The sequence below is a fragment of the Elephantulus edwardii genome, unplaced genomic scaffold (genome assembly GCF_000299155.1).
Source record: "Elephantulus edwardii isolate Elephantulus edwardi_28Jun2011 unplaced genomic scaffold, EleEdw1.0 scaffold00295, whole genome shotgun sequence".
NCBI classification, from domain to species: Eukaryota; Metazoa; Chordata; class Mammalia; order Macroscelidea; family Macroscelididae; genus Elephantulus; species Elephantulus edwardii.
The window spans coordinates 860,712-869,257 of NW_006400045.1; positions in this window are offsets into that span (position 1 = coordinate 860,712).

Genomic DNA, 8,546 nt, shown 5'->3' on the forward strand with positions numbered 1-8,546 from the left:
TAGGGATATTATAGCTAATGTTAGATGGATCTTGGCAGAAAGCAAAGAATACCAGAAGAATGTCTATCTGTGCTTCATTGACTATGCAAAGGCTTTAGACTGTGGATCACACCAAGCTGTGGCTGACTCTGAGAAGAATGGGAACCTATACTTGGACCAAGAGGCAGTCATCACAACAAAGCAGGGAGACACTGGGTGGTTCAAAATCAAGCAGGGGGTCTGTCAGGGATGTATTTTGTCTCCATACCTTTTCAATCTGTATGCAGTAGAGATCATCCGAGATGCTGGGCTATACAAAGAGGAATGTAGCATCAGGATTGGTGGAAGAATCATCAACAACCTGTGTTGTGCAGATGACACAACCCTGCTTGCTGAAACTGAGAAGGATCTGAAACACTTGCTGCAGAAGGTCAAGGACCGCAGTCTCCAATATGGATTGAAGCTCAATATCAAGAAAACAAAGATCCTCACTACTGGGCCAATTGGCAGCATTAGTATGGATGGTGAAGAGATTGAGATTGTTAACAGTTTCATTTACTTGGTTCCACAGTCAACACTCTTGGTAACAGCACCCAGGAATTCAGGAGGCGAATTACATTGGGAAAGTCACCTGTGAGGGACGTCTCAAGAGTACTGAAGTGTAACAACGTCAGGCTAGAGAAGAGTGTTGAATATACCATGGACTGCTAGAAGAACAAACAGATTTGTCCTGGTGATGGTGAAGCCAGAATGTTCCCTGTAGTCAAGGATTCAGAAGCTTCCTCTGACATACTTTGGGCATGTGGCAAGGAGGGACTGGTCCTTGGAGAGGGACATCATGTTTGGGAAAGTGGAGAGACAGCACAGAAGAGAAAGACCCTCGATGAGATGGATCGATTCTGTGAGTGGAGTGGTGGGAATGAATGTGTTTGGACAGCAAGGTTGGCACAGGATAGAGCGGCGTTTAGGGCTCGTGTACTATAGGGTCGCTATGAGTCACAAATGACTCAATGGTACATAACAACAACAACAACAACAACAACAACAACATGCATCTGAGAGCTGAATAGTGAATAAGGATGATGGAATTGTCACCTTTGATCTGTTGAGTTAAAGAAGAGCACTGAACATCCCATGGTTGGCCAAGAGAATAAACAGATCTGTCTTGGACAGGGTACAGCCACAATGCCTTTTGGAGGTAAGAATGAAAAGGCTTTGCCTCACATACTTTGGGGATGTTACTAGGAAACTCTATTCCTTAGAGATGCATATGATGCTGGGAATGGTGGAAGGTCAGCGAAATAGAGGAAAACCCTCAGCCAGGTAGATGAATATGGTTGCTGGTGGAATGGGCTCCTTTGTATCAGGTAGTGTGAGGATGGCACAGTATAGAACAGAGTTCAGATTCAATACTCATTATAAGTTGTACTCTATTCAATAGCATCTAATAACAACCATAAAAGGAAAATATCAAGTTTTTATCTCTTAGTTATCTAGCTCCAACTCTTTGTTATTGTATTCTGTAACAATACTTCTATTTTTTTTCTTTAATCAGCCCTTTGAAATAATCTGTTAATCTATATTACTTCTGCATTCCCTTTCTTTTTTCTTCTCTGCACTCTAGCGTAATTTTCAATTTCTTCTGACAACTTTTTTGTCTTTTCTTTCTCCTTTGTCAATGTAACAAACTTTTGCTCTCTTCTTGGATGATATTCTTGATACCATGCCACAACTCTACTGGTTTTCTATCATTGTTGATGTTGTTATGAGCCATCGACTTGCTTGCAACTCATAGCAACCCTATGTACAAGAGCCCTAAATGCCATTCTCTCCTGTGTCAACCTCACCATCTCAAACACACTCATTTCCACCACTCTACTCACAGAATCAATCCATCTCATTGAGGGTCTTCCTCTCCTGTGCCGTCCCTCCACTTTCCCAAATATGATGTCCCTCTCCAAGGACCAGTCCCTCCTTGCAACACACCCAAAGTATGTCAGACGAAGCTTCAGAATCCTTGATTGCAAGGAGCACTTGGCTTCACCCTCTCCAGGACAAACCTGTTTGTTCTCCTAGCAATCCATGGTATATTCAACACTCTTCTCCAGCACCACAGCTCAAAGGCATCAATTCTATTTATATCATCCCTATTCACTGTCCAACTCTCCGATGCATAGCAAGTAATTGCAAAGACTATAGCCTGGATAAGGTGCACCTTAGTCTCCAGCCTGACATCATTGCTCTTCAATATTCCTGATAGGTCCCTCACAGATGACTTTCCCGATGCAATTCATCTCCTGATTTCCTGGCTACTGTTACCAAGAGTGTTGACTGTAGAACAAGTAAACTAAAATTGTTAACTATCTCTTCACCATCCATATTGATGCTGACATTTTGCCCAGTGGTGAGAATCTTTGTTTTCTTGATATTAAGCTTCAATCCTTAATGAAGGCTGCAATCCTTGACCTTATGCAGCAAGGGCTTCAGGTCCTGCTCAGTTTCAGCAAGCAGGGTTGCGTCATCCGCATAACACAGGTTGCTGAATCTTCCACCAATCCTGATGCCATATTCCTCCTAGTACAACCCAGCATCTCGATGGTCTGTTGTGTATACAAATTGAAAAGGTATGGAGACAAAATACATCCCTGACATCCCTTCTTGATTTTGAACCATGTAGTGTCTTCTTGCTTTGTTCTGATGACTGCCTCTTGGTCCAAGTATAGGTTTCGCATTAGCACAATCAAATGTTCTGGGATTTCTGAGAGTCAGCCATAGCTTGTTGTGATCCACACAATCAAAAGCCTTTGCATTGTCAATTAAGCACAGATAGACATCATATTTAAATTCATGTGGGATATGTTTAGGCCATATTTGGCTCTTGTGGACTTGTTTTTGTTTTCTTCAGCTTCAAGTTGTTCTTGCACATGAGTAACTGATGGTTTGTTCCAGTACCTATCCTTGTTTTAAGTGCAAATGTTCAGCTTCTCTGGTGATTCTTTCTACAAATGTATTATATATGATTTTACTATGCAATGTATCATGTGAAGCCTATGTGTAAAGTCACCATTTGTGTTTCTTTAAAAAGTATCTTATGAACCACCTACAATTAAGTCTAAGCATGACTAGGGATGCTGAGATCTGTGTTGTGTCAAAATTGGCCCTTCCCTGAGTCTTTGTCATCTGAAGTAGAAATAGCTTCCTTTCCACCCAGCAGTTTGTGCAGAAAATATGCAGTTATACTTTGACATTATAAGGTATCCACAAATTATTTCTGAATTGCTGAGAAAGTGGTTCTTCCCTGATTCTTTGTCTGCTCACAAAAAGCCAACAGGAACAACCTCCTAGGAAGAAGCAGTGTGACTAGGGATGTTAGATGGCACCCAAACCAAGATTTCCACTGTAGAGAAAAATGGCAGTTCCCTGAGTCTTTGCTCTGGAGCAGAAATAGCTACCCTAACAACTAATCCTGGGAGAAGTGAGGGGTACATGGACATTAGCTATTTCTAAGACTTAGAAACTATACTGTAGGATCTTGTCATATTGCTAGGTGTTTTCCTGAACAATATAGCTCAGGCATTACTCCTCGGAATTTGTCTACCCCATGGGGTAACAACCCATGCCCACCAACTATAAGATAAGACACAGAAGCAGGCCCATCACATCTGAGCAAAGGGAAAGTCTCAGCTCCCTAACCATCAAAGGAGAACTGATAAGAAGCTGGTCACAAGAAACAAAATAAAGAGTTGTCAATAGACTACCAACAAGGAATACTACCACTGTGAAACTCAATTGGGAGACGACATTCTAATTGTACAACTTATCAAAAGCGTCATTAGATGAGAAAGTTTAAACAATTTAGACACAATAGATACTGCCTCACATATACCAAAAAGAACTTCATATAATGTCAAGAAAGCAGAAGGCAGCTTCGTAAAAATAAAACAAACAAGTTTTTTACAAAAAAAAAAAAAGCGTATCTGATTGCAAATTCAATGAGTACCCCAAGATAGGGAAGCAGAAGAAAGACATTCATGTGGAGTCGTATAAATAGTCACTGAAGAAGTAACAAATGACAGAAGGAATTCCTGAAACCATAAATAAATCAAATACCTCAGACACAAAAAGAAGAAATACATTGATGTGGAGTTACATGAATGACAAATGAAAAAGTCACAAATGTTGAAATAAAGAACTAAACCATAAATAAAGATGTACCAGAATTTAAAAAGCAACATGAAACAGAAAGTGCAGGACCAACACAGGAATGGAAATAGCAATAAAACATGAAAATTTAATCTAGACTATAAAATACAGAAGTTGCATAGTTTCTCTACATCCTAGAAATACAAAAGCAATATAGAAGAGTTAGAACAGAGTGTCAGATAAGTAAAAGACATGTTATTCAATGGACATTTACTAGAAGGAAAACCACAGAGAAGACAGTAGGAAATGAGAGAAAAAAATCCATCAGAATTATGTGAAACAACATCAAACATTATAACATCCATGTGATAGGAATTCCAAAGTAGAAGGGGGAGAGGAAAATCACTGAAAGAACTGTGGAAGAACTACTAGAAGAAAGCTTCCTAGATATCAGGAAAAAATGAGAACATTGACATACAAATTCAAGAAGCTCAGTGCACTCAAAGTACATTAGACCTCAAGAGAAAAAAAAATCAAAACATATCATAATCAAATACTCCAAAATAAAATATGAGGATAGAGTACTAAAAGCAGCAAGACATAAACAAGAAAGAACCACTTAGATTAATTTGACCTTTCAACAGAAACCATGCAAGCAAATAGACAATTAGATAATATATACAGAAGGCTGAAATAAAACAATTTTCACCTAATGATCCTGTACCCACAAAAACTTTTCATCAAATATAAGTCAATTGTAGAAAAGCAAGAACTTAAATAACTCATTAAAACAAGACCAATTCTATAAGAAATAATAAAGGAAGTCTTTCACACAGAGGCATGAAAGGAGAATGACTGGGACAAAATAACCAGAAACAACAGAAAAATAAACACAATAAGATGCCAATGCTAAAACCAGTCCTGTCATTAATCACCTTTAGTGTGAATGACTGAAACATGCTACTTACGATAAAAAGAGAAGCAGAATGGATAAAAATTTTAAAAAAACCCAACACACACACACACACACACACACACACACACACACACACTCCCTCCATCGACATGTTGTCTACAATAGACATGTCTAAGAAATGAGGAAAAAGTACACTAAAGATCAAAGTGTAGGAAAATTATACCAAGCAAATGGCATCCACAATAAAGCAGGAGTAACAATAAAGATCTCTGATAAAAAGGCTTATGGATTCAAAACACCATAAAAGATAAAGGAGGGCACTGCCTAATGTGTTTCAGAATCTTCCCTGATAAGATTAAAAGCAGACTGTTATGAGAAGTCCCAGGTCAATATGATCCCAAATCCTTAACCAGCTATATGTGTCTATAATTTCCAACATGAATATCTCCATCTGTGACTCATATCTCAATACTCAGAAATATGGCCCCTGGGTTCATATTCTCTAAAAAGTCTCCCAGAGAACAAGACCCAGAGGAATGATGAATGTGACCGTAGGTTGAGCAGGCCAGTTTTGGAGAAATCGGTGTGAGGAAGGCCAATATTCTGTAGACTGTGACTTGTGGCACAGCTATATGGTGACTGGGTTGTACTTGACTTGATAGTACCGAACAACACCAACAACAACATCAAGCCAATACTATGAAGAAACAAGCATGTTACTTTCTGAAGAATCTTCTAATTAAGTTAGAACATTTATCTTCTGTATTCATAAGCAAAGTCCAATCAAGAACATACCATTAGGTTGCATCAATCAGTACTAGCTCACAGCATGAAACATCTTCATCTGTTTGGGTTCTGGTCAACTCATCTCCAAACATCAGTTACTAATTCCATGTGAGCATCACTCAGGAGTTCATACTTCTTTCAGTGTTTCAGACCAATTGATTTTTTCTCTCTGTAATAGCCCCACATGGGGCCACATCAACAAGATGAGGATCCTCATGACTTTCTGCTTCTCAAAGCCAGCAATCATTTTGCACTTATTTACTTATCTATGAATACTCGGTCAATAGTTCTAATGAATCATGCCTAAAGTCAGCCTATTCCTCATTACTGGATAACTTCAAAAGTAAATTTCTTCCTTCAAAAGTTTGAGATAAATATACTCATTCATTCAAATGCAAAACTCCTCAGAATACTGGATGAGCCTAATCCCCCCACCTCAGGCTAAGTCCCATGCCATCTAGTTGTACTAGTCTGTTCTACTACTCTTAACAAACATTTCTCCAGGGCAAATCTACCCCTTTTTGTGCTTCCAATCACAAGTAGTAAGCTTACATACTTTCTCTGAATACAGTATATCATCATTATAACATATATATAGCATTATAACACATATATATATATATATAGCACTAAAACATATATACATAGCGTTATAACATATATATATATATATAGAGCATTCATTTTTACAATATATCTTACTTAACATTATAACATAGGAACATAATTTTCCATCAAATACATCAAAATAAACACAATTTGATACATTTCTTCTTAAACCATTTAGTGTATCTTGGTTTCACTTTTCTAGTCTCTGAAGTTTTTAGCTGGAGAAATTTATTCCCTTGCTCTAAGTCTTTCCTGAGCTATTAATATAATGCTAGATGTCCCTTGCTAGATGACCCATTTCATTATTCCTTTACCCTCTACTATTATTCCTCCTTCCTTCCATTATTTTTACCCTAACATTTCCCTCCTGGAAAGGACAACAAGGTCAGGAACTTTGTTAGTCCAAATCACAGGGGACAAAACAAGTCTGGCAATATTTTGCCTTTAGTCCATTTCCATTTATGTTGAGTAGGGTTACATAAGTATACCACCAGTAGGTTGTCTTGGCCACTAGCAAGACAGTAGTGTTCACTGTTAACCCACCTTTTTCAAGATTGGAGTGAAGGTACCACTCCATCTGACCTTTGGGAATTATTGCATAAAAGTTTAAGGATATTGTTACAGTTGTCTGTTCATGAATTACTCCTGATTCTGGCCCCTGTAGCTATATTCCTGGATCTAGGATTATAGCATCAGGCAAGGAGAAAACAATTTCAGGTGAAATGTAGAAAAATTGTATAGTACCATCAGTGTCTTCTACTTCTTCTCCATATAACCCCGAGAAATATAGGAATCTTTCTGGTGGTGATACCCCTTCAGTGTCTATCATCTTGTGTGTGAGCAAATACTCTTGAAGGCATGTGAGCCAGCCCTTCATACATTATTCCTCATTTCTTGTGTTAGATAGCATTCCAATTCTGTCAGACCATTATTCTGAGGGTGGTAGGCAACATGGTATATTCATTTAATACAGGCCATAACCTTTACAATTACTAGCAATGCGTCAGAGAGCTGGATAATGACTAGGGATGGATGGTAGAAGGAGAGTTGATGCCTTTGACCTGTGATGCTGGAGAAGAGTATTGAATATACCATGGACTGCTAGGAAAATAAACAAGTTCATCCTTGAGAGGGTAAAGCCAGGCTACTCATTGGAGGCAAGGATTCTGACATACTTTGGACATGTTGCAAGGCAGGATTGGTCCTTGGAGAGGGACGTCATGCTTGGGAGGGTGGAGGGAGAGCACAGGAGAGGAAGACCCTAGATAAGATGGATTGATTCACTCAGTGGGGTAACGGGGATAGGTGTGTCAGAGACAATAAGATTGGCAAGGGATAAAGCAGTGCTTAGGGCTGTTGTACATAGGGTCACTATGAGTTGCAGGTGACTCGAGAGCACATAACAACAGCAGCAACAACGTGTTTCTTGACCCTTTGCTGCACTCTGTAGGCTGTCAAATGTGTTTCTTTGTCTGAGGAAATATAAGTTGGTGGCCCACACTGGTACATGCATTTTGTTCTAGTAAGTATTTACTCATGTGAAGACCCATTTAAAGCCACCTGAGACCACTGCTGCCATTGGTCTGATATAACTGACTTGTCAACTTTTCAAGACCTTCCTCTCAAGAATCTGTCCCATAGCCACCTGCAATCTCACTCTCTCTTGCTGGCAAGCAGGGAAATCTTTATTGGTGTTTTCTACCTCAGAAGGAGAAGAGGAATGTGTCTGGTTTCAGCTGATGTCTGCATTGTTGTCACACCTCCACGTCCACTCATTTAATGGATCTTGTTGACTATCCCAAAGGAATGTACCAACTTATCTACCTGCTGATTCCAAGTCCCCACAGTATTTTACACAGGTTCACACCCCATACTGGTGTCCTTTAACAGTCCAGTATTCCATGACCCATTTGCCTGACCATATGGTTAGGCCACTAGCCACTTCCCATTAATCAGTAAAAATCCAAATACTTGAGCTCTCACCCATGAACAATTTCTCTGTCACTGCTAGGAAGATAGTATACAGTACAGCCGATTGTGCAGATTTGTTCTTGCCTTCTTCAGTCAAGGTCTTACCATCCATCTACTGGTCTTAATGTGACAGATTCCCACA